Below are 21,794 nucleotides of genomic sequence, written 5' to 3' on the forward strand. Positions count from 1 at the left end.
TTGGTGGTCATATGTCTGAGGGTTGCTATTGGCATGTAGTGGTCATAGGCCAAGGAGGGAAAGCATACTGTAAAGTAAGCAAGTGTCATATTGAAGAAATCATTGCCAAATCTATTCTTAGGATGATTTTAGCTCTCAGGTTTAGTTCTTTTATCCGTCTCGTTAGTTTTCTGTCTGTGGTGTAAAGAAAGTTTCCATATTCATTCTTTTGCACATAGACTTAGTTTTCTCAACACCGTTTTTTAAAATTGAAATATAATTGGTATACAATATTATTTAGTTTTAGGTGTACTATATAGTGACTTGACATTTGCATATATTATGAAATGATTGCCATGATAAGTCTAATAACCATCTCTCATTCAAAATTATTACAATATTGTTAACCATATATACTGTATATTACATCCCCATGGCTTATTTATTTTATAACCTGATATCTGTACCTGTCAGTCTCCTCCGTCTATTTCTTCCCCCACCCTCCATTCTGGCAACCACCCTTTGTTCTCTGAGTCTATGAGTCTTTTTTCATTTTTGTGTTTGTTTTTTAGATTACACATATACATGAGAATATACAGTATTTGTCTTTCTCCATCTAATTTATTTCACTTAGCATAACACCCTATAGATCCACTCATGTTGTTGCAAATGGCAAGTTTATTTTTATGACTGTGTAGTTTTCTACTGAATACATATACCACATCTTCTTTATCCATTCATCTTTTGATGGACACTTAGGTTGCTTCCATATCTTGGCAATTGTAAATATTGCTGCTGTGAACATTGGAGTTCATGAATTTTTTTGAATTAATGTTTTTGGTTTTCTTTGGCGGGGAGGGGTGAGTATACCCAGGAGTGGAATTATTGGGTCATAAAGTAGTTCTATTTTCAGTTTTTTGATAAACCTTTGTACTGTTTTCCACAGAAGCTGCACCAATTTACATTCTCACCAACAGTGTGCAAAGCAAAGCTTCCCTTTTCTCCACATTGGGTGATAATTTTTATCTGTCAATATTTTAAATATATCACTCCACCTTCTCTTGCTCTATAGTTTCTGCTGGGATAGCTTAATGGGGGTATCTTTGTAGGTTACTATCTTTTGTCCCCTGTGTGTGTGTTAGTCACTTGGTCGTATCTGACTCTGCAACCCCATGGACAGTAGCCACCAGGTTCCTCTGTCCATGGAATTCTCTAGGCAAGAATACTGGAGTGGGTTGCTGTTCACATTTCCAGGGGATCTTCCTGACCCCAGGGATTGAATCCAGGTCTCCTGCACTGCAGGCAGATTCTTCACCAACTGAGCCACCAGGGAATAGCTATCTTTAAAATTCTTTCTTTATTATTAAATTCTGTCTTGGAGAAGATTCTTTTGCATCAAGATAATTAGGTATTCTGTTAACTTGGTAGATTTGTATGTCCAGTTCCTTCCCCATCTTTGGGACATTCTCAGCTACTATTTCTTTAAATAAGCTTTCTGCTCCATTTTCTCTCTCTTCTCCTGGGATACCCATTTTCTTTATGTTGCCTTCTCTAATGGAGTTGGATAGAGTTTCTTCAATTTCTTAAGATCTTGGTTCTTTCTCCCCTTCTGCTTAAATCACTTCTAGATTTCTATCTCTGAGCTCACTAATTTTCTCTTCTTTGTGAGAAAATGGAATTTCCCAATACTTCTAATGCATTCTCCATCTCATTTATTGAGCTCTTTAGCTCAGCAGTTTGTTTGGTCCTTTTTTAAAGTTTCAATCTCTTTGGTAAAGTATTGGTTCGTTCCTTACTTTTATTCCTAGGCTCACTAAACTGCCTTCTGAGCTTTCTCATGCCCGTTGAGTTTTTCATGATGGCTATTTTTAATTCTTTGTCATTTGGATCACAATCTTCCTTGACTTCAAGTTTGGTCATTTTCTTTTTGTGATACTGTGTGACTGGGTTTTTTCACAGTGTTTGATGAGTTGTTTCTCTGCTGGTGCATTTAAAGTAACAAGAAAGAAAAGAAAGAAAGAAAGAAAGTCGCTCAGTCGTGTCTGACTCTTTGTGACCCCATGGACTGTAGCCTACCAGGCTCTTCTGTCCATGGGATTTTCCAGGCAAGAATACTGAAGTGGGTTGCCATTTCCTTCTCCAGGAGATCTTCCCAACCCAAGGATTGAAACCCCGTCTCCCGCATTGTAGGCAGATGCTTTAACCTCTGGAAAGCCCCTGGTTTGAAGTAGCAAACCCCTTTCTAATTTAGATGAAGTTTTGTTTACTTAGATTCTAACAATTCAACAGATTGATAATTAGAGGTCTTTCTTCTGTTTTTTAGTAGATGGTGCTATAGCACAAGTTTTCAACTTTTCTTGCTGAGCTGCCTCTGACAATATTTGAGAATTGGCACTTTCCACCCTTCACTGCCTTTGCCAGAGGTGTCACAGGTGCCCTCCGTGGTCCCTGCTTGTGCCTCTGGGCTCATTGGTGCCCTGCTGATGTTGGTGCCATTGCTGTCACTGTCATTGCTGCCAGGGGAACTGGGATGATGGGTGCCCCGCTGTGTCCGGGGTCACTTGGTTAGTCTCAGCAGGAGGGGTGGGTGGGAGAAGCTGGGGTCAGACAGGTGCCTCCACCACAGCTGGGGTTGTCAGGTTTGTAGGCACCACCATGGGCAGGGGGATGAGGGTCACGGGCACCACCATGGCTTGAAGGACCGGAGTCATGGGCCCTGCCACTACTGCTGCCTGGTTCTGCCATGACCAGGAAGCCATATGCACTGCCTCCACGGCTGCTGCCTGGCTCTCTGGGACTGCAGGCTTAGCCATTTCAGAAGAGAAGCGGGGGTTGTAGGCACTGCCGCCACTGTTACCCTAGTTCCATCTCCTCTGTGTGTTCCAAACCACCCACCTTCAGGTATACAGATGTGTGGGTCTCTGCAGCATCCTGGTAGTTTGAACAGAGGCAAGTTATGAATGTCTTACTAGTTGGAAATTGAGGGGGAGAAATAAAGCATCTTACACTGCCATGATGCTGATATTCAGTTCAGTCGCTCAGTCGTGTCCGACTCTTTGCGACCCCATGAATCGCAGCACGCCAGGCCTCCCTGTCCATCACTAACTCCCAGAGTTCAACCAGACTCACGTCCATTGAGTCAGTGATGCCATCCAGCCATCTCATCCTCTGTTGTCCCCTTCTCCTCCTGCCTCCAATCCCTCCCAGCATCAGAGTCTTTTCCAATGAGTCAACTCTTCACATGAGGTGGTCAAAGTACTGGAGTTTCAGCTTTAGCATCATTCCTTCCAAAGAAATCCCAGGGCTGATCTCCTTCAGAATGGACTGGTTGGATCTCCTTGCAGTCCAAGGGACTCTCAAGAGTCTTCTCCAACACCACAGTTCAAAAGCATCAATTCTTTGGCGCTCAGCCTTCTTCACAGTCCAACTCTCACATCCATACATGACCACAGGAAAAACCATAGCCTTGACTAGACGAACCTTTGTTGGCAAAGTAATGTCTCTGCTTTTGAATATGCTATCTAGGTTGGTCATAACTTTCCTTCCAAGGAGTAAGTGTCTTTTAATTTCATGGCTGCAGTCACCATCTGCAGTGATTTTGGAGCCCCCAAAAATAAAGTCTGACACTGTTTCCACTGTTTCCCCATCTATTTCCCATGAAGTTACTCTCCAGCAATTTTTGAAATCAGAAAGTGTGAGAACTCCACTTCGTTCTTCATTTTCAAGATTACTTTGGGTATTTGGGATTCTTTGAGATTCATGTGAATTTTAGGATGAATTTTTCTATTTCTGCAAAAACACACTGGAATTTAGAGAGTAATTGCATTCAATCTGTGGATCATTTTGGGTAGTATTGTCATTTTAACAATCTTAAATCTCCAATCCATGAATACATGATGTCTTTCCATTCATTTATGTTTTCTTTAATTTATTGTGTTGTCTTGTATTTAAATTATTGTATTGCCTTGTAGTTTACAGTGTACAAGTCTTTCACTTTGTTGGTTAAATTTATTTTATTCTTTTTGAAGCTATTATAAATGAAATTGTTTTCTTAATTTCCTTTTCAGATTGTTCATTGCTAGAGTATAGAAAATCCACTGATTTTTATGTATTGACTTTGTATGCTGAAGCTTTGATGAATTTATTAGCTCTAAGTTTTTTTGTGTGAAATCTTTAGCATTTTCTTCATAAAAAATAATGTCACCTATTAACAGAAATTATTTTATTTCCTTCAAGTCTGGTCGCCTCTCCTTTTCTTGCCTAATTTGCTTTAGCTACAACTTCCAGTACCATGTTGAATATTGTTGTTGAAGTCGCTAAGTTTTGTCCAACTCTTTTGCAACTCTATGGACTATAGCCCATCAGGATCAATTGGCAGCCCACCTGCCAAAGCAGGAGACATGGGTTTGATCCCTGATCTGGGAAGATCCCACATGCCACAGAGTAACTAAGCCTATGCACCACAACAATTGAGCCTGTGCTCCAGAGCCTGGGAGCCACAACTACTGAGCTCAGGTGCTTCAGTTATAGAAGCCCGTGTGCCACAGAGCCTGTGCTCTGCGACAAGAGAAGCTGTGGCAATGAGAAGTCCACGTACTGCAGCTAGAGAGTAGCCCCCACTTGCTACAACTAGAGAAAAAGACCAGGCATCAAGGAAGGCCCAGCACAGCCAAAAATAAATAAATAAATTAATTAAATTATTTTTTTTAAGTTGGTGAAAGATGAATATTTGAGATAAAATGAAAATTACTAAGATCCACATCTTCAGACATGAAAGAAAATATTTATGAAATAAAATTATTTGTTGTCTGAAATTTGTTTCAAAGTAATCTGTGGGAAAGGGGGAAAAAAGAGGAGTATCAGTGAAATGAAAATTGACTACCAGTTGAGATTAGCATATAGTCATTCATCATACTATTCTTTCTACTTGTGAAATGCTTGGAAATTTCTGTGTATGTGTGTGTTAATCATTCAGTCATGTCCTACTCTTTGAGACTGTAGACTTCCAGGCTCCTCTGTCCATGGAATTCTCCAGGCAAGAATACTGGAGTTGGTAGCCATTCCCTTCTGCAGGGGATCTTTCCGGCCCAGGGATTGAACCTGGGTCTCCTACATTGCAGGCAGATTCTTTACTGTCTGAGCCACTACAGTGGTAAGAAAAAGTGAAAAAGATGACAGATACATTTGAGAATTTCTAGTTTCAGCAATATTGCAGAGTTAAGAGGCCCTGAAACTATTCAGCTACATAATATCTAAAAATGCTTGATAAAATATTAAAACCACTCTTATTTTTTAACTTAAACTTTTTATTTTCCATTGAGGTATAGCCAATTAACAATATAGTGATAGCTTCAGGTAAACAGTGAAAGGACTCAGCCATATATATACATGTATCCATTCTCCCCCAAACTCCCTTCCCATCCAGGCTGCCACATAACACTGAGCAGAGTTCCATGTGTATATAGTAGGTCGTTGTTGAAAATATTGAAACCACTCTTAATTGATTGGATGATTCCCACTAAGATCAGAATGGAGTACAGACCAGGCAGGTAAACTAAATTTTAGAGCCTTGGATACTCTGAGGCCTACAGTATTCTTTATTGACACTCTGAACTGCATTGCACAGAAGGGACAGAAACAAAGCCTGAAGTCACGTAGAAGGGAAGCATAGTACCTACATCTAAGAGAGGCATACCCTTACAACGGGCAAACTCAAGGTGAACCATAAGAACACGTTTCCTTACTGGACTGGGCTATGAATGGAAGTTAAAAAAAAAACCAACAACATTTTCTTTGAGAACTTTTTCTTCTGGCTAGATGTCACATAGTTTGGGACTCAGTCCACATATTTTGCCTGATCCCAAAACACAAGCCTATAATTTAAAGAGTAGCAGGTTAGGTACTATCCCCAGGTGCCTGAGAGAAGTAAAAATAGACTTTTCCAGATGAGCATACCCTCAAGCAGGCCTCAAAGAATTCCTGGAGACAGTCAACAAAAAGCTCATAGTAAAAAGTATAAAACAAAAATCAAGCAAGCCATAGATAGCAAACCCAGAACCATAGAGAGTTCAACTTTTATAATTAATTATCATAAGTAAACTAAAAAAATAAGTCTGCTTGAAATGCTTTTAGATTAAAAAAGGACTTTGAAAACATGAGCAAAAATAGGAGACTAATGATTAGGCCAATTTGAAGAAGAACAAAATATTACTCTTAGAAATTAAAAAAAAACTTACTGAAATCCCATCCAGGCTGCCACATAACACTGAGCAGAGTTCCTGGATTCAAATGGATAGACAGTTAAAAGAAAGATTAATGGAAATAAAGAGCAACCCACCCCAGTATTCTTGCCTGGGAAAGCCCATGAACAGAGGAGCCTGGTGGGCTATAGTCCATGGGGTCTCAAAGAGTCGGACATGTACTTAGCTGTACTTTTTTTTTAATTTTGGGATTAACATGATTTATTTCATTATCAGTCTTACAAATTACTGAGGTTGGGTAAGGCCGGGATTGTAGCTTGAATTTCACACTTTGGTTGAGGAACAGTCTGTTAGTGAACAGAAGGCCGTGGAGGTGCCACAGTTCATCCAGCAGTGTTAGAGACCTTCTCAGAAGCAACAGGTGAGACCAGGCACATCACAGTCAGAGGTCCACTCCAGTGGCTCTCAGGGTCCACTGCCTGCCCCCGCCCACCCTGCTTTATGGAGGCACGGAGGCCCCTAGAGGCCCCAGGGAGACATGATGGGCTGAGGGGCTTCACCATCAGGTGGTGTGTCTCTGCCTCAGCATTTCCATCCATACCACACATCACTTTCTCCCACTATCTACACTCTTATTTATTTTTAATACTAGTGTATTTTTAAAAATATACTTTTATTTGGCTGCGACGGTCCTAGTTGCAGCACATGGGATCTTCAGTCTTCATTGAGGCATGCAGGATCTTTAGTGGTGGCATGTGGGATCTAGTTCCCCAATCAGGGATCAAACCTGGACCCCCTGCATTGGCACTGAGTTTTTGCACCACCAGGGAAGTCCCACTCCACCCTTTTATAAGTGGGCAGCCTCATCCCTGCCTGGGCTTCAAGCAGAGAGCCTGGTTCTGGTCCCCAACTTTTTGTCAGTGGAGTCCCCTTTATTGAGCCAAACTCCTTACCACCATTACCTGTTCCTGGACTCAAGACCTTCAACCCACAACCTTGGTAATTCTCACCACTTTGGATTTCTTTCATGGAGATATTCATCTTGGTTTTGCAACTGCCTGGATTTTCTTGTTTTTCTTCTTTTATTTTGATCCATTGTGACTGAGCAGGATATTGAAGGGTGAACAAATTTATTTTACTTTCTCTCTCCAAAGAAATCTTATAGCAGTTTTTGCATAATCCCACTATGCTTCAGTTTCATCTTCAAGATAAAAATTTTAACAGAACCCACCTAAAGGCATTGTTGTAAAGATCAAATGAGATTTAGAAAAAACTGCACAAAACCTAAAGGCACTTAGAACACTGCCTGGCAAGTACCAAGTACTCAATAAACATTAGCCACTACTATTGGTACTGGGGAAAGATTGAGGCTACCTTATATTTTCCAAATATACATAATTTTATTGTCTTTATTCAACCCCGTGGCATAGGTATTATCACCCTTAATTTGAAGTAAAGAAATTGAGGCACCCAAGGGTCAAATAGCAAAAGCTGTAGAGGTGAGATGAACCTTGGGTACATCTAGACTGGCTGTTGACTTTGTTATAAAATAGAATAATTAATGTATATTTCTTGCTCTAATATGGGTGATGACATGGAGAAGACTAAAATCTCATTCTGGATGAAGTTATAAGCTTTGGCTCTGTTGACATCATCTGTTATAATAGATGGCATGACAGCCAGAAATGAAAAAAGTCTAAGGCATTATATAATGAATGATGTGTCACTTAATGCTCATTACACTTTAACTTCAGTTGCTCCCACGAATGAATTCTTGTCTCTACAGGCAATAAAATGTTATAGTAGTCAGTAAGGTATCATATGAAAAAGGGCAGTCTCAATAAACCCTTCTCCACTTTTACAACATTCAGGTCAGGGTGGATAAGCCCCTGAATTACATGAGATAAACTCACTTTTATTATTCAGTCAATAAATATTTATCAAGTATCTGTTGTGTTCAAGGCTCTGAGCAAGGCAACGTTTAGGAAATACACTGAGGTGGGAGACATACTTTCTACTTTCGTAATTCCCTTTAATGGCCCACAAGACGTTCCAGCTTCTTTGTCTCTCCCATTCAATGTTTTATCTGTTACCAGGACTGTAAATTCTTCCTTTATGGTGTTTCTTTCCTCACAAATTTTTTTCCACCATAAAACTCTAGTTCAGTCTATTTTTTTCATTCCCAGACTGTTCACTGCTTTCCCACATCCGCCATCCATCCTATACGTAAACAGATTACTCTTCCTAAACACCACTTTGACAGTGTCATCCCTCTACACTAAACTTTCAATGGTTTCTCACTCTCAAGATAAATCTGCACTCTTGGTTTGGCCTTAGGGCCTCCACATTTGGCCCCAGAAGATTCTCTTACATTTTTGTTAGTATGTTTCTGAGAATACAGTGATTGAGCTACTTTTTGGTGAAGAGCTTCCATGAACAAATGCTGTATACGTGTTCTGCAATGATGAAACCTACTTAATCAACTTGTTTTAATCTAGCATCTCCTCGTCTTTCTTTTCCCCATATCACGTGTTCATAACGTCTTTTGTTTAAGTAAACTTTTAAATTGCAGTATAACATACATACAGAAAAAGCAAAGAAAATCTTAAGTAAACGATTTGGTGTATATTTAAAAAGTGAACATACCTGTATATCTGCCACCCTAACCTCTTTCTCTATCTCTCTGTCTATATATATGTGTATATATATTTTTATATTTGTTTATTCTCAATATCCCAGAAGTTTCCATTATGTTCTACCCTAGTTATTGTCCCTTCCAAAGATAACTACTCATCTCACTTTTATCACTATATATGAGTTTTGTTTATTTGGTTTTTTTTTTTTGGCTTGTTTATTTTTATTGAAATATAATTGACATATAACAAATACACATACAAATATATATGCATACATTTGATCTGAGTAACAGATATACAAGTGTGTTTACTTTGTAAATATACATCAAGCTGTTTACTTAGATTTTCTGTACATTTTCTATATGTGTATTATACTTCAATTAAAAAGTTTAAAGACTTTATAGATATGTGAAATTTAGTTTGGTGAACTGTCAACATTTAAACTTTCAGTCTATTTTTCAAGGACAAATGTTACATCTTCTGCCCCACTTTCTAACTCTGCAGATTAATTATCTGTACCTAATTATATACATTTCCCCCTCTACTATGCTTATTTTTTAGGGCTTGACTACCTCTGTGAACTTTACAACCAAATGAATTATTTGGTCTCTTGTCTGCTACATAAAGAAAATTATTAGAATCAAGGTGATCTGGCTTCACATCTGGCCTCAACACCTCCACCACACCCTGCTCTCTCACCACTCCCCTTTCCCCCCCATTATGCTGTCTCTCTGTATTAATGCCAGCCTCTTTTCTCCATACCCATAAAAGACATTGATAATTGGTTTTTGATATTTCTCTTCTTTCCAAGATGGTCACTACCTTGGCAGAGTCTGTGTTTATTTAGATGACCAAGCCATCACCCTAGCTTTTGTGTTCTTTGATCTCAACGTAACCTTCAGTGTAGGCAGAATTCTAAAAATCCCCATCTGGGAACTGCTCTGAGGAATTCTGAAGTTGTGACTGAAGTTCCAAATGAATTCACCCCAAAATAGTGAAATTATCTAGATGGGCCTGATGTAATCACACAAGCCCTTTAAAAAGAGGGATATAAAATCCGAGAGAAGTTTGAGGATGTGCTTTGAGATGAGGAGTCACATGAGAAGGAATGTGGGCAGCCTGAAGAAGATGGTTGACTGTCAGCAAGGAAACACAGACCTCAGTCCTAAAACTACAAAGAAATGGATTCTGCCAACAATTGGTCCTTAGCAGATTCTTCAGATGGAAGTCTTCGGATAAGAATCCAGCTGACCGACTGGATTGAATGCATGATAGCCTAAGCAGAGCCCAGCCTAGCCCACCTAGATTCCTTACCTCCAGTGAAATAATAAATGAGTATTGCTTTAAGATGCTAAACCGATGCCAAGTTCTTACTCAGCACTAGAAGACAGATATACCTTTCTTCCATTTCCGTAATTCAACTGTCATGTTCAAATCATGGGACCTTGTCAAGCCTGGATTGATAATATTATATTATATGCTAATATTATTGCTAATAATATAATATTATTATATTCAGTGACTTCACCCTCTGGTTTCAGCTCTTCAGCCTCCAAGTGACCCTAATTTAGGTCCCCTCACCACGTCTGTCTTCCTGCCTTCACTTTTCTGTGATGAATCACTTAACCTGCTCAAACTCTTGCTCCATTTTTCTGTTGCCTTACCCACCTAGCAAAACCACATCCTCAAATTTATTCAGCCTTCTAACCTGCTCTAGCTTTACTTCTCTGTGATTGGGAAAGCCATGTCCATTTGTAACTCTGATGTCACCACATTTATAGAATCCAGTCTTAGGGGTCTTGGTGCTTGGCAATCTCTCTTTAGGTCCCTTGGAAGAAAAACTTTTTGTCTACAATTTAGGTCTAGTGGTGGGGGGGGGATGAGCTGAAAGTTAATTGACAACAGATTAAAGGAAAAAAGATAAGGTCCTGGGGTTTATAGACCAGTTTAATAGGGGAAAGTGGGATGGGGAGAAAGGGATTCTATGGGAAAACAAAGGACTTTTAAGAAAGACAAGTAGGCGTTTAGGGAAAGAAGCAAAGATATTTCTTTCAATTTTCTCTCTTTTCCCTAATTAAAACATTTATCTACACATCTTGACTCCCTTCCCTTTGGTCACAACTTAAAAAATATATAATATTTGCTTTTCTTTTCTAATTCCTCTGAATTCTAGATCCATTCTGTTTTCTAAGTTACCTGATTAACCACCTTTTCCTCTTTATGGCTTGTCTTCTTGGCATGCACACCTATTCTGGCCTAATTTAAACCAAACAAGAAATATTTTCTCAGAGCCCCAAGATAGGCTTTAGATATACTGCTTTCTCTCACCTTTCTTTTATAGTGAGACTTTTGGAAAGTGTTGTTTATACCCTGTTTCTATTTAGAGACTAACTGTTCTCTCACTGAATTGATCGAAGGCCCCTGGTAGCTGATAAGCAGAGCCATGGTGGGGGTCATGGTGCATACAGCCTCTTGCACTGGTTTTTATTTGCTTCAACTTAAGTAGTAGTGAAAATAAATACACTGGGAGCCAATACAGATATTATATTCCCAAATGCCCCCAGGGCTATAATAAGCCCTGCCTGACACCTGACATCTCACACGCTAGTAAAGTAATGCTCAAAATTCTCCAAGCCAGGCTTCAACAATACGTCAACTGTGAACTTCCAGATGTTCAAGCTAGTTTTAGAAAAGGCAGAGAAACCAGAGATCAAATTGCCCAACATCCATTGGATCATCGAAAAAGCAAGAGAGTTCCAGAAAAACTGCTGCTGCTGCTGCTGCTAAGTCGCTTCAGTCGTGTCCGACTCTGTGCGACCCCATAGACGGCAGCCCACCAGGCTCCGCCATCCCTGGGATTCTCCAGGTGAGAACACTGGAGTGGGTTGCCATTTCCTTCTCCAATGCATGAAAGTGAAAAGTGAAAGTGAAGTCGCTCAGTTGTGTCCGACTCTTCGAGATCCCATGGACTGCAGCCTGCCAGGCTCCTCTGTCCCTGGGATTTTCCAGGCAAGAATACTGGAGTGGGTTGCCATTGCCTTCTCTGAGAAAAACATCTACTTCTGCTTTATTGACTATGCCAAAGCCTTTGACTGTGTGGATCACAATCAACTGTGGAAAATTCTGAAAGAGATGGGAATACCAGACCACCTGACCTGCCTCTTGAGAAATCTGTATGCAGGTCAGGAAGCAACAGTTAGAACTGGACATGGAACAACAGACTGGTTCCAAATAGGAAAAGGAGTATGTCAAGACTGTATATTGTCACCCTGCTTATTTAACTTATATGCAGAGTACATCATGAGAAATGCTGGGCTGGATGAAGCACAAGCTGAAATCAGGATTGCTGGGAGAAATATCAATAACCTCAGATATGCAGATGACACCACCCTTATGGCAGAAAGTGAAGAACTAAAGAGCCTCTTAATGAAAGTGAAGGAGGAGAGTGAAAAAGATGGCTTAAAGCTCAGCATTCAGAAAATTAAGATCATGGCATCCAGTCCCATCACTTCATGGCGAATAGATGGGGAAACAGTGGAAACAGCGGCAGACTTTATTTTTTGTGGGCTCCAAAATCACTGCAGATGGTGACTGCAGCCATGAAATTCAAAGATGCTTACTCCTTGGAAGAAATGTTATGACCAACCTAGACTGTGTATTAAAAAGCAGAGACATAAGCAGGAGGAGCGGCGGGCAGGAGGCTGCAGGATGGTGAAGCTGACGGCGGACCTGATCGAGCAGGCGGCGCAGTACACTAACGCGGTGAGGGACCGAGAGCTGGACCTGCGGGGGTATAAAATTCCTGTCATTGAAAATCTCGGTGCCACCTTAGACCAATTTGATGCCATTGATTTTTCCAACAATGAAATCAGGAAACTGGATGGTTTTCCTTTGTTGAGAAGACTAAAAACATTATTAGTGAACAACAATAGAATATGCCGTATAGGTGAGGGGCTTGATCAGGCTCTGCCTTGTCTGACAGAACTCATTCTCACCAATAACAGTCTTGTGGAACTGGGTGATCTGGACCCTCTGGCATCTCTCAAGTCACTGACTTATCTGAGTATTCTAAGGAACCCTGTAACCAATAAGAAGCATTACAGACTCTATGTGATTTATAAAGTTCCACAAGTCAGAGTACTGGATTTCCAAAAAGTGAAACTAAAAGAGCGTCAGGAAGCAGAGAAAATGTTCAAGGGCAAACGGGGTGCACAACTTGCAAAGGATATTGCCAGGAGCAAAACTTTCAATCCAGGTGCTGGTTTGCCGACTGACAAAAAGAAAGGTGGGCCATCCCCAGGGGACGTGGAAGCCATCAAGAATGCTATAGCAAATGCGTCAACTTTGGCTGAAGTGGAGCGGCTGAAGGGCTTGCTGCAGTCCGGTCAGACACCTGGCAGAGAACGCAGAGCAGGCCCCACTGATGATGGTGAAGAGGAGATGGAAGAAGACACCGTTGCAAATGGGTCCTGAGCAGGGCGGCCTCAGCACCTCAGGATGTGTAACAGTCCACCTCGGACAGGTCCTGCCTTGTGTCAGCAAAGTAGAGTTCATCAACATTGTTGAAACGCTCAAAACTGCTGCTTGTAATTTTGTAATACAGATTTTGAAATCTAAAACCCAGTTTTCTACCAGTAGTACAAATAAAGGACACTCGCTATGCTGCGGGTTGTGCGTCACTGGGGCGTGTGCAGTGAGGTATGGATATGGAGAGTTGGAAATGCAGCAGGGCGGCTCTGTGGGCAGGCTTCACAGTCCTCTTGAAATGTTTAGATTTTTAAATTCATAATAAAACTTAGATTATCTGTGTGCTGCTACTGGTTGTTAGAATTTGCGATATGGGCTGCATTTTTTTCTTCATGAAGGCTCACAAACATCATTAAAGACAGCCAGGCCCCAGGGCTTTGCAAGAAAAAAAAAAAAGCAGAGACCTCACTTTGCCAACAAAGATCCGTCTATTTTCCAGTAGTCATGTATAGATGTGAGAGTTATTTTCTTTATAGAAAGCTGAGTGCTTAAGAATTGATGCTTTTGAACTGTGGTGTTGGAGAAGACTCTTGAGAGTCCCTTGGACTTCAAGGAGATCCAACCAGTCCATCCTAGAGGAAATCAGTCCTGAATGTTCATTGGAAGGACTGATGTTGAAGCTGAAACTCCAATACCTTGGCTACCTGATGTGAAGAGCTGACTCATTTGAAAAGACCCTGATGCTGGGAAAGATTGAAGGTGGGAGGAGAAGGGGATGACAGAGGATGATATGGTTGGATGGCATCACTGACTCAATGGATATGAATTTGAGTAAATTCCAGGAGTTGGTGGTAGACAGGGAGGCCTGGTGTGTTGCAGTCCATGGGGTAATTAAGAGTCGGACAGGACTGAGCAACTGAATTGAGCTGACACCTGAATTTGCTAAGGGGGAATTGTGTTCACCACTTAGAGAACACATAAGGAATGGGCCAAGTCCTTACCACTTCCTTGCAATTGGTAGCCAGGCAAGCAGACAGAGAGAGCTCAAGGGGGCTGGGAGAGCTTTGGAGGATATTAAGAATTCTATGAGAAGGATGAAGAGAGCTTCTAATAGGTCCATATAAGAGCTTTGATAATAGGGTTGCCTGATTGATGGCATTATAGGCCCAGGAAGCTTGTTCCTTTAATGAGAAGACTTTGTTTTTGATTTTTACTTTCTTGCCATTCTGTATAATAAATCATACCCTTTATACTTTGTCAACATTAAGTTAATTTATTAACTTTATTAATAAAGTTTATCAACATTACATTTATCAACATTAAGTTGATATCAACTCATCTGTTGCTGACATTCCATCAAGCACTGAAAGCCATACAAGCAAACACCCTTCACTGGTGTGATGATTGGAAAGGAGTATTAGGCTCCCTCCCTGCCCCCACTGCAAAATCTTCCAGTTATTTTTAGAGTTTTCAAAAGGGTGGCTCAAGTGATTTTATGAATAAGACCATTGGCTTCCTTCCTGAAGGCATTTTTTCTGAAACATCTAGCTATGCCTATGTGCATTGCCTACAGAAACGCATGGTGACACCTAGGCCCTTCTAGTGCTCATTTAAGATCGCCAATGATACCACTCTAATGGCCAAAAGCAAAGAGGAATTAAAGAGCCTCTTGATGAAGGTGAAAGAGGAGAGTGAAAAAGCTGGCTTAAAATTTAAAATTCAAAAAACTAAGATCATGGTATCCAGTACCATCACTTCGTGGCAAATAGATTGGGAAAAAATGTAAACCGTGACAGATTTTATTTTCTTGGGCTCCAAAATCATTGTGAATGGTGACTGCAGCCATGAAATTAAAAGAAATGTGCTCCTTGGAAGAAAAGCTATGACAAACCTAGACAGCATATTAAAAAGCAGAGATATCACTTTGTGAACAAAGGTCCATATAGTCAAAGCTATGGTTTTTCCAATAGTCTGATGCTGGGAAAGATTGAAGGCAGGAGGAGAAGGGGGAGACAGAGGATGAGATGGCTGGATGGCAGCACCGACTGAGACATGAGTTTGGGCAAACTCCAGGAGATAGTGAAAGACTGGGAAGCCTGATGTGCTGTAGTTGCATAGGGATGCAAGGAGTCAGATACGGCTTAGCTACTGAACAACAATGATATGTGTATCAAAGGTGTGAACTCCAGTTGACCTCATAGCTTTCAGTTGGGAAATCCTGACTTTGATAAGTCTATGATTTGACTGTAAGGCATGTAAAACATGACTATGACTTCAAGGGCAGAGGCAAATGGGACTGAGCACAAAGCACTCTTAAATTGTTGGGAGACTGAATCTGGGACCAACTTTTTGTGGGAAATTTAGCTATATGTATTAAAAACTTTTAAATGAGCATACCTTTTGCCTCAGCAATTCCCTGTCTGGAATTTATCTGAGTGTGTGTGTAATGACAGAGCTTATAAAGATATTTTGTGAATAATAGGAAGATTGGTTAAAGTACATAACAAACACTGAATACCATGTGCCCATTAAATATAAAGTTGTAGAAAGATTTTGAATGACAGGGAACCATGTTGCAAAATAGCAGTTTTACAAAATATTAATAGTAATAGCTACCATCTAGTGTGTGTGCGCGCTCAGTTGTGTCTGACTCTCCACAAAGCCCACCAGGCTTCTCTGTTCATAGAATTTTCTAGGCAAGAGTACTGGCATGGGTTGCTGTTTCCTACTCCAGCAGAGCTTGCTGAACCAGGGATTGAACCTTGGTCTCTTGCCTCTCCTGCATTGAGTTCAGTCGCTCAGTCGTGTCCGACTCTTTGCAACCCCATGGACTGCAGCACTCCAGGCCTCCCTGTCTATCACCAACTCCCGGAGTTTACTCAAACTCATGTCCGTTGAGTTGGTGATGCCATCCAACCATCCCATCCTCTGTCGTCCCCTTCTCCTCCCACCTTCAATCTTTCCCAGCAACAGGGTCTTTTCAAACAAGTCAGCTCTTCGTATTAGGTGGCCAAAGTATTGGAGTTTCAGCTTCAACATCAGTCCTTCCAATGAACACTCAGGACTGATTTCCTTTAGGATGGACTCCTGCATTGGCCAGCAGATTCTTTATCACTGAGCTACCTAGGAAGCCCCAGCATCTATTAAGTGCTATCTAATGACATTACATACATTATCAGTGCTTTATACACATTGTCTCATTTAATGTAACTATCCTGAGAGACCCTTTCCCCTGATTACCGATAACTACTTAAAGGCTAAGGAACTAGTTCAGGTCTCCAGGGTTTGAGAGAGCCAGAATTCAGACACAGACTATCTGACTCCAGAGATAATGATGTCCATCCCCGTACTCTGTATACAAGCCCATTTTTGTTTTTTAAGAAAATATGTATGCAGAGAAAGAGACTAAAAGCAGATGGTATGTGGCTGGTGGGTATAGATGATTTTCATCTATTTCTTGATATATCATAAGAGAGGAACAAAAAGCTTAGTTACATGGAAATGAAAAAGTGTTAGATTAAGAACACATCTAGGGACTTCCCTAATTGTTTAGTGGTTAAGACTCCATGCTCCCACTGCAGGAAGCATTGGTTTGATCCCTGCCCGGAGCTAAGATCTTCATTGGCTGAAACAGTGGGTACTGTGGGGTCAAAGAAAAAAGAGAACACATTCAGTAGTTGTCCCAATAACCAGGCACTATAAATACTGGGCAGTTATTCTGTTCAAAGAGGGTGAGCAGAGGGCAGTGGTCTGAGAAACTGAGTCACCCATTTATCCTCCTAACTTTTGACCTTGTGCAAGATGGCCTCATTTGGACCAGGTGGGTCATCTTAAAATTAGGAAGGTAGTCTTTAGGTTCCTCCCTCCCTAATATTCTATTACCTAAAATACCCAAACACTAAATGAGAAAACAGGGCATTTGAAAATAGTTGGTTTTGTTCAGTCACTAAGTCGTGTCTGACTCTTTCTGACTCCATGGACTATAGCCAGCCAGGCTCCTCTGTCCATGGGATTCTCCAGCAAGAAGACTGAGTGGGTTGCTATTTCCTTCACCAGGGGCTCTTTCTGACCCAGGGATCAAACCTGTGCCTCCTGCTTGCAGGTGGATTCTTTACTACTAAGAGCAGCAGCAGCAGCAGGCAAATTCTTTACCACTGAGCCACCTGTGAAGCTTAGCCCAAAGTAAAATGTTAACTTAGAACTTAAAACGACTCATTTCTATAATGCAATGCAATTATGAAATGCTGGCTTCAATCTTAAATTTTCGAACAGAATTTGATGGCAATGATCCGCTTGAGAAAGCATTAGGAAGAGGTTATGTACTCTTTTCCTGAATCTGCACACTCTTACAGCTTTTCTACACGATCGGAGTATTGAATAGATGCATGTATCACAGGATTGTGAGGAACATATTTAAACTATTCACTGAATATTTTCATTCAAAAAGTTTTGTTTCCCCCTCCGGACACCCTTAGATTCAGTTCCTGATTTTATTGGCCCTGGGAAGCAGGGACCTTATTTCTCAGAAGCTCATTCATTAGAGACCGCCTACTTGCCCTGGGGGTGGACAATGTGTGTGACAGGAAAAAACCTCGGTGCCAGGGTCCCCGGGTATTTAGGGGCGTGGGACACTGGCAGTGGCCAAATCCGCCCAGGTCAGACCAGGTATTGATCCCCCCGGGTAGCATTTTGTGGTTGGTCTCCAGGGGTACTCCCCACTGTCTATTTCATACCAGCCCGGGAAGCAGGATTTGTAGCGTTGTCGCCGCAAGCCCAGGGATATAGTCATTTCCCTGACCTCTTCCCGGCGGCCGGGTGACGGTCAGGTCCAGTACCTGGCTGGGTCCTCTAATGACACTTGCGTGCTCTCAGCCCAGACGCCGGGCGCTTATCGCAGCCAGGCAGGCAGCGCCACGCCTTTCACGGGCCCTCGGGCATCGACCCTGAGGGAACAGGGGCGTGAGGGTGGGGCCGCTGCCGGGCGCTGTCCCGGTCAGCAGTCTAAAGCTTGCGAAGTGAGGCTGAAGTCGGTGCTGCCTGCGCTCGCTCGTCGGCCCTCGACCGCCGGCTCGCCGCCCGCTCTCTCCGACGTGACGGTAACCCGGGGCCAGTGCCTTCCCAGGTCAGCCGCTGCGCCGGTGAGTGCGGGGTGCTAGGGGGGCGCGTGGGCGCGGTGGGTGGGCTGCCGCCGGGGGTCGTGGGCGTTGGTCGGGGAAAGTCGCCCCCGGCCGGGCTTTGCCTCCAGCGCGGGCTGTGTCCTGAATCCCACGCCGTTACCGGGCGAATCCCGAGCGAGCGAGACGCTAGAGGGAGTTTCCGGCGGTCTGATAGGGACTGGGGAGACGCTGGAAGGAGGAAAGGAGCCAGAGAGTTTTTGTAAAAGCTTTTCACCATTTAGGAAGCACTGTACGGATGCCTGATGTCATTGTTAAGTAGGAGATGCTTCCGTAGGGTATATTTGGAAGGTCCAGCTGACTCAGCGTTTTATATAAATGATTGTTAGTGCTCTGCCTCTGAGCACAACAGCTCCTGAGATTGAAGCCCTCGGTTAAAACTGAACCGCTAACTGTGAGTAAATTGTGAAAACCGTTTGGAATATATGGCATAAAAGGTCCGTGGCTATTGTGTGTGCATTTGGTAGGCAATAGAAAACTGTACAATTGAAATGACTAGGTTTTAATTATTCCCTCTCAGTTTTATTTGAAAGTGAGTATGAAACAGACTGAAAATTTAGACTCCCCTAAATTTGGACCTCCACCCCGCCTCCAGAAAACAGCTCCTTGGTGCAACCGATTTCGTGTCTGGTAGCATGGGGTCACACAGAGTCGGACACGACTGAAGCGACTTAGCAGCAGCAGCAGCAGTGTGTTTTAGCCGGTTGGTAAAACTCTTCCCTTTCCCCAAATGTATGATATTGGATAGATAAAAAGTTATTGAGTATGGAGGTAGCAGAGAAACTTGTTAATATTGGTACCTTTAAAGGGATTAACCGATATATTCTATGCCCATTTCTTCTCCCTGGGACATAAAGTTTGTCCACAACTTTGGTTGGTGTGCTAAAGCATTATTGAGCTGCCTTTTGTAATTTTTCTGTGGATAGTTGACTCAATGATTAACTTCAAAAAATTAACCAGCTTATTAAAAATACTTGTTAAAAATGCTACTAAAGTTAGAATACAGAAAAATACATAACCAAAAAAGTTAGATTGTAAATCTAGCAAACAGTTAAAAAAAATACCCATAATGTTGCTTTGTTTCATTTTCTCACTCAGTGGTAGAAATATAAAAGCTCATTCCACTTTCACGAAAAAAAAAAGATTTATAGTAACAAATGTTCATTGGTCATCTTTGTTCTGGACCCTGAACATTTAGCTAGAGCCCCCTGAGGTGCTGTTGCATCAAAATGATATTAAAATACACTTACCAAAATCAATTTCTACATTTAGTTGTGTTAAGTGTTCATGAGCTTTTGAGGCAAGCCTAAGTATTACAAATGGAAAGAGAAATGCACCAAGAAAAGAGTCACTGTGGGGGAGTACATTTGAATGTATGTGGACAGCAAATTAAAGTTATATCTTGGAAGCTAGAGTAAAAATGGACCAATCAGTCACACAATTCAGTGAGGACAAAGGCAGGAAATATACATGAGCTCCTTAGAGAAGCTTTTCCTGGCACCTACTTCTGAGAGAAATGTCTAATATCACAGAAGGCTGCAGATGAGACTGAAGTATAGCGGTGGAAGAGTCTCCTGGGTGCCCACCCATAGTACATGCGGTTGTGCATTTTCTAGGACTGCTTGCTGTAGTTGTCATTCTCCTTACCATAAGTATTATGAGAAACACTCGTAGGATGCTAAGCCTCTATGGTCCCACATGCTGTGGTTTGATAGTTTGGGAATAAATCTGGATTTTATAGAGGGGTAGGTAGACCTCATGTTTTCAGATACTGTTTCTCTCAGGCATTTCTGACAGAAGTTTGGTGTCAGTTGAAGGTTATATCAAGTGAGAAGTTTTATTCTATGTTGCTTACTGGGGTTAGAGGTTAAGGTTGAGGCTCTTTTAGTGAAACTTAAAGAACCTGAATGATCATCCTTGATACAGGGTATATAGGTCTGTGCTATGCTGTGCTTAGTCGCTCAGTCGTGTCTGACTCTTTGCGACCTCATGGACTGTAGGCTGCCAGGCTCTTCTGTCCTTGGAGATTCTTCAGGCAAGAATACCTGAGTGGGTTTCCATGCCCTCCTCCAGGGGGTCTTCCCAACCCAGGATCAAACCAATGTCTCCCTCTTTGCAGTTGGATTCTTTACCGTCTGAACCACCAGAGAAGCCCAAGAATACCGGAGTGGGTAACCTATCCCTTCTCTGGGAACCCTATTCCGACCCAGGAATCAACCAGGGTCTCCTGCATTGCAGGTGGATTCTTTACCAGCTGAGCTACCAGGGAAGCCCGTATAGGTCTACAGTAAGCTAAAGTTTATCCTTTTAAAAAATCAGTTCTGAGTTCAGAATGTGAACCAATAATGATGGAGTATCTAGATGAATTTGGCTTTATAGTTTTTTTTTTTTTCCCCAACATTAGTTTATGAGATCTAATTCACATATCATACAGTTCATGCCTATTTAAAGTGTACAGTCTCTGCAGTCTTCACATTTTCATCATTCTCGCCCCTAAAAACCAGTTAACACTCACTCCTCCTTCTCACCATAATCCCTTAATCTCTGTAGTTTTTTGGAAACCAGTGTTCTGCTTCACAAGGAGACCATTAGAAAGTGGACATCTAATTTTTGAGCCACATACTTAGCTTGTTTATAGAAATAAGTAAAATATTCAGAGAATCGTAACAATGAAAGTTAGTGGTGGTCTGTTGTTTAAAATGAGGTGGGTGGGTGTGGGTGAAGCAGAAGTGCTGCCCACATCCCAATTCCAGTGAAGAAGTTTTGTTTTTGGCAAGAAGGGTAGAATGAAATCTTAAAACTCCATTGAAAATGCTGATTACTAGCTCAGTCCCTTTGCAGCTGAAAAGACCTGTTACTCTTTAGAGCAATGGTTGGCTGGGAATTACTGCTTAGATGGAGGTAGCAGTAGGTAGTTCTCTGTCATTTAACGGGATTTAAGTTCTTACCTGGAAGCATAAAAAGGAAAGTCTCTAGAAAGCAGCAAGCCCTGTTAGCTCCCTCTGAAAACACTTGAGCTGAGTGTCTTACAAGGAAAAAGGAAAGATTGCCTGAGGGGTACCCAAACTTCAGATGTTTTGCACAGGAGACCTGTCTCTTCTCTTCTGGTCCTGCTGCATGGGCAGTTCTACGCTGACCACACCCTGACTTCACCCTGAAGTGAAGTGAAGTGAAGTGAAGTCACTCAGTTGTGTCTGACTCTTTGTGACCCCACGGACTGTAGCCTATCAGGTTCCTCCCTCCATGGGATTCTCCAGGCAAGAGTACTGGAGTGGGTTGCCATTTCCTTCTCCAGGGGATCTTCCCAACCCAGGGATTGAACCCGGGTCTCCCGCATT

At 41.8% G+C, this 21,794-nt stretch overlaps 1 protein-coding gene and 1 pseudogene across 8 annotated transcripts in view; both read left to right on the forward strand.

The window, feature by feature from the left end:
- The window catches only part of ABCG2 (ATP binding cassette subfamily G member 2 (Junior blood group)), a 127,627-nt gene that overhangs the window by 38,338 nt on the left and 67,495 nt on the right, over positions 1-21,794 (forward strand). Inside the window, exon 1 of one of the 8 annotated variants that reach the window (XM_027544108.1) lies at positions 17,924-18,420. The exons of 6 other annotated variants lie outside the window; for them this stretch is intronic. The gene's annotated coding sequence lies outside the window, so the exon portion shown is untranslated. Of the gene's footprint in view, positions 1-17,923; positions 18,421-18,752; positions 18,851-21,794 lie in introns of those variants that run through there. One more of the 8 variants, XM_027544110.1, reaches the window with a different exon arrangement.
- LOC113894146 lies at positions 12,493-13,632 on the forward strand (annotated as a pseudogene).

The sequence above is a fragment of the Bos indicus x Bos taurus genome, chromosome 6 (genome assembly GCF_003369695.1).
Source record: "Bos indicus x Bos taurus breed Angus x Brahman F1 hybrid chromosome 6, Bos_hybrid_MaternalHap_v2.0, whole genome shotgun sequence".
Classification (NCBI taxonomy): domain Eukaryota; kingdom Metazoa; phylum Chordata; class Mammalia; order Artiodactyla; family Bovidae; genus Bos; species Bos indicus x Bos taurus.